Consider the following 5,102-nt stretch of genomic DNA (forward strand, 5'->3'; position numbering starts at 1 on the left):
GGCGATCGTCAAAGATCCATCTACACTATCAACTTTCTTTTGGTATTTTGAAAACATTATTTTGAAATTATGGCATGTATAAAGGACTTGGTCATTTTGTTATGTGTCATAATTGATTTAGCCCATAATATTTGATAGTCCATTTTGTATAAAGCTGCCGATGTTGGCGAATATTGTATGGGTGGTACGTGTTTGATAATGTCATGTTGAGTTGATAAATCTGATATAAAAAAATTAATTTGGACGAAATTTCAAGTCTCAATTTTGTATGGTTGATTATGTTAAAGTCAGGTAATGCCTCGTACCCTGTCCTAGCGTCTGACATGGGTAAGGGGCGTTACACTTAGGGTCAATAAAAGACCCAATTTGCACATTTTATTGAATGTAAGTAAAACTAATTAAACTTAACTAATATGTAATGAGAATTCTTGTATTCAGGCTCCTTAAGTGCAAAAACTAGTTTAATCTGCTACACCGAATTTTGACAGATCAAACTCCCCTACACTTAAGTCATTGCTTGTCCTCAAGCAACATAAACAAAGATGAAAAATAAACATAATGACCTTTGAGCAAGTATGATACAAGTATTGACTTCAGAGCATATGATTTAGGCAATTCATGTTTACAAACAACTTCAACATTAACTTACCACCTTTGATTTCAAACATCTAAGTTCAGTATGTTCAAAAATATACAAGTATTAAGGGTCTCTCCTACAAGAATCCATCAACAAATCATACAAGTACTTTGATTATCCGATCATAATACAAATAGTCATTTATACACGACTAGTATGATGTGCCTTCATGTATAAATCTATTTAGGTCACATATGAATTTTCGGCTTGTAACGTTCTGAAGCTTAGGATAGGTATGAAATTCGAAATAGTTAGCATCAAAAGGGCTACAAACACGAAATTAGTTTGACACATCGTATTAATCCCTATTCTTCCCCCTTAAAGACCCTTACCCACTCACCACTTTATTTCTCCTTGTCTCAACTTCTTTATCTCTCCATATAGGAAATCATAGCATGAAATAATAACTACGGCTAGCTTACGAGTTTCAGTGTACTAATGAATGAGTTTTGTTTTCTGTTGTTGTGACTTTGTCACTGATCTTTTTTCAATTTTTCTCACTCAAGAATGTTTTTTGGCTTTCCAAGTACTTTTTCTACTCGTATGGATTTTCTTTTTGTATTTTTCTTGTTTTTCACTTTCAGGCTAACCTATAATTCCCTTATCACACTAATATTTCCTTTTTCACTCTATTTTTACAAACTCTACCATGATGTATCTACTTAACCCTCAATACGTATGGTAAGACGTCTATAATCGTGTAGTGCAAGACCAAAGAACAAGGGCAAATACAAATTGACATTTTCAGGTTAAGGGATTGTAATGTGGTTCATCAAGAAGTGTCAACAAGCTTAAAAATTTGTACTAAAGGTGAAATATAATTAGGAAAAATTTTTGGCTCTGGATGTGTTCCAAACAATGCCTTAGGTCATCCCTAAATATCTCAATATGCACAAATTTAATCAACTAAACAAATACAAATTCAACTATTTACCATTCGTACTGGTATGCTCGTTTCCTTATATTTTCTATATCACTTGGTATAGTTGATTTCTTAATACATATTTATAGTGTAACATATAGAACTTAGTAGCCTAATAATCAAAATTTTAAAATCACCTATCATCATGCCAAATTTATTCATAAACACAAGCAACCTTTGGACATGCTCCTAACCAATCACTTGTTTTTCTACAAGCTCAAGCACACAAAAGACAAGAAAAATCAAAGAAAATGTAAAAATATGAAGAAAATTTTCTATGTTACCCCCCACACTTTAGTTGACACATTGCCCTCAATGTGTAGCCCATAAATAGATAAGGAAAGAAGTTACCCGATTAATTATGATCGCTCCAATTGCTAATGGTGGGTGCTTCCTCCTTTGATCGTGTTAGCTTGAATTTTTTGTCTCTCCTTCGTGTTGGGTTCCTACATAGAAAATTCAACAAAATGCAACAAAACAGAAAAAAAATCTATTTATTATTCCTAATCCTACAAAGTCTAAATTATAATCATCCAAAAATTAAGATAAGTGATACGAGTCACAAAAGCCCAAATTCTTGAAGGCGAGGCCCAATAAGCAAATTCCCAGCCCAATCAAGAAATCCATCCATACTTAGTTGAAAATCAGGCCAAATTGTCAAAGTGGCCCAAGTTGTAAAGTTTTATTTTTATTTTTATTTATTTATTTATTTATTTACTTAGTTTAAATTTTTATGTCAATATTCAGTCCAAGAGTCCCAGATAAAATGACCTTTGACCGAATTTCCATATTAAAATAATTAGGAGTTTTTTTTTTTATTTTAGTTTTCTAATTAGATTAGGACTAGTTATAAGGCCTATTTAAAGGCATGGCTGTCCACCTTGTTAAACACTTATCATTATTATTAAAATTTCAGATTTGTTGAGAGCAGAATTTTCTTTGAGTTTTCTCCAAGATTTCTCTCTTGAGTTTTCTTTAGAAGTTGTTTTAACAATCTTGTGATTGTGGGAGCCATCTTCAACCTTCTTCTTGCCATTGATATTCTTTGGAGGGGAGATTAGAGCCGTTTGAAGGGAGTTGTGAGATCTTTCGAGATTTCAAGGCTTCTTAGGACTTATCTTTTAATTTCTTACTGTCAATTCTTTCTTTATTTCTACTTGTGCTGAATCATTATCTAATCTAGTTTCTGTTCTTATTGTGTTTTCAGCCTTTTTCTATCTTAAGGAATCAACCCAAAAATCCCCAATTTCTAGGGTTTTTCCATACTCTTTTTGGGTGAAATTAGATTGTCGAAATTTGGGGAAAACTATCTTGGTGTTCAATTGGGCAGAATCACAATCTCCTTGAGGGTTTCAAGAAACCTAACACTTATTTCTATTCTCAATTTGATTCTTTGCTGATTTGGGGATTTTATTTCAGATCTGAAAATTCAAAATCTAATCTTTTAATTTTCTGTTTCGTTTCAGATCTAATTGTTTAGGGTTTTCGTAGGAGTTTCTCGTGACTTGGCAACTCGATCTTGGTCCGCGCGCAACCCCGTATCATTTGGTATCAGATTTTGGGCGTTTTGGGTGTTCTTGGTTGATTTCTAAACTGATCTCTATTTTTTAAAGCATAAACGGCAGTTTTACCCAGAAAAATTGTTCAAAAAAATTCATTTGAGTGGGTAAAAGTTGTCCGATTGATCTGAAATTTTACATACATGTTTTTGGCACTGTGATTGAATATAAAAAAATTATTCCCGCAAAAAAATCAGTCAAAAAAGTCAAAAAAATCAAAAAATACGAATTTCAATAAAAATTTAAAAAAAGATTTAGCGGGTTGAATTTGGTGCCCAAAATTTCCAGATAAAAAATTCAATATATAAGGACACTCCAGATTTAATTTCGTGATTTTTGGAGATCGGGAACACCTCGAACGAAGTTGTCAAGTTACTCCGCAGTTTTTCGGGTTTTCTGTTTTCAGCAATTTTTATTGATTCTTAGCTGTAGGTTTTCATTTGTTTCCCTTTATTCTTCCTTTACGTTATCTAACACCTTCTTGTTTCTTGTGTTAGTAGGATTTAAACGTGTGCACAACTTCTTCCTCGGTGCAACACGAATCAATTGGTGTCTCGTCAGTTTTTGGCATCCTAGTGCAAATTAGGATTCTTTGGTAGTTTGGTTCACACTCTCTAATTGGTTGATATAAACTCTGATAAAGAACTCACAAGATTGAATTCGACCTCATTGAGAATTTGATTTTTTCTTTTTGAGTGATTAACGGTGAGGTTTGATAACTTTTATTTTTGAGTGTTGAGTGTTTTGCAGGTTTTAAAAAAAAATGTCTACAGGTGATAATACTAGTGACATATTTAAAAAATTCCAACAACAGTTGGACGAACAGGCTGCTGCACTTCGAGCGTTGACTGCTACTATCAATGAGGTGCGGTTGAATCAAGAGCCTCAATATCGAGATCAAATTAAAGACGATGTGGATAACCAGCCTCCTGCTCATAGGCGCGCTCCTCGGCGTGTCCCTAGAACTGATTATGATCTTCATGATCGTGGACAACCCTCTTTGGCAAAACCAAAGAGCGAGCAGCAACGAGAACATCTCTTTCATACTCGCTGCCATGTACAAGGTAAGCTTTGTAGAGTTATTATTGATGGTGAAAGTTGCTCGAACGTAGCCAGCACGACGATGGTGGAAAAGCTTTGCTTAACCACTACCAAGCATCCACGACCTTATCAACTACAAGGGCTTAGCAACGAAAGCCAATTTAAGGTCACTCAACAAGTGCGCATCGCCTTTTCTATCGGTAAATATCAAGACGAAGTCGTGTGCGACGTAGTACCTATTCAAGCCTGCCATTTATTAATAGGAGAACCATGGCAACTGGATCGAAAAGTCACTCACGATGGTCGTACCAATAGGTATTCTTTCAAGCATCAAGGAAAGAAACTTACCTTAGTGCCGCTCACTCCGAAACAAGTCCATGAGGACCAAATCAAATTGAGAAATTCTGTTAAAACAAGTGAGGAAAAAGAAAAAGAGAATGAAAAAGAGCAAAAAGAGATTGAGAGTGAAAAGGAATGTGAAACAGAAAAGAAATTTGAAAAAGAAGTTGAAGAAAGAAGAGAAAATGAGTTAGAAAAAGAAACAAAAGAAAAAGACGAGGAAAGGCTAGTGAGGAATGTTTCCACTAACCAAGATATGAATTTTTCTTGTGTTGCTACTTTTCAGGTTCCTGAAAGATCGAAAGATAACTTTCAACTTCAATACCTCTCAAATGAAAGACGCTTTCATACGATCAACTTAGGCAAAGATGAAATCACACTACATGATCCCGAAGGTAAGCGAGGTAAGGAAATTTTAGAAACCGAGTCTAGTGCAGATTTGAAAATTATTGATAAAACTTTTGGTGACTTAGTTCTTAAAAGATCCCCTCATTTTGATCCGATTAATTGTTACTCTTCGATTGTGGTTGATAAAGTCATTACGAAAAGAAGCGTGATTTGTTATTCTCTTGAATTACCTTGTGTAAATCTCGAATTTGTCCAA

Source organism: Gossypium hirsutum, chromosome D01 (assembly GCF_007990345.1).
Source record: "Gossypium hirsutum isolate 1008001.06 chromosome D01, Gossypium_hirsutum_v2.1, whole genome shotgun sequence".
Lineage (NCBI taxonomy): Eukaryota > Viridiplantae > Streptophyta > Magnoliopsida > Malvales > Malvaceae > Gossypium > Gossypium hirsutum.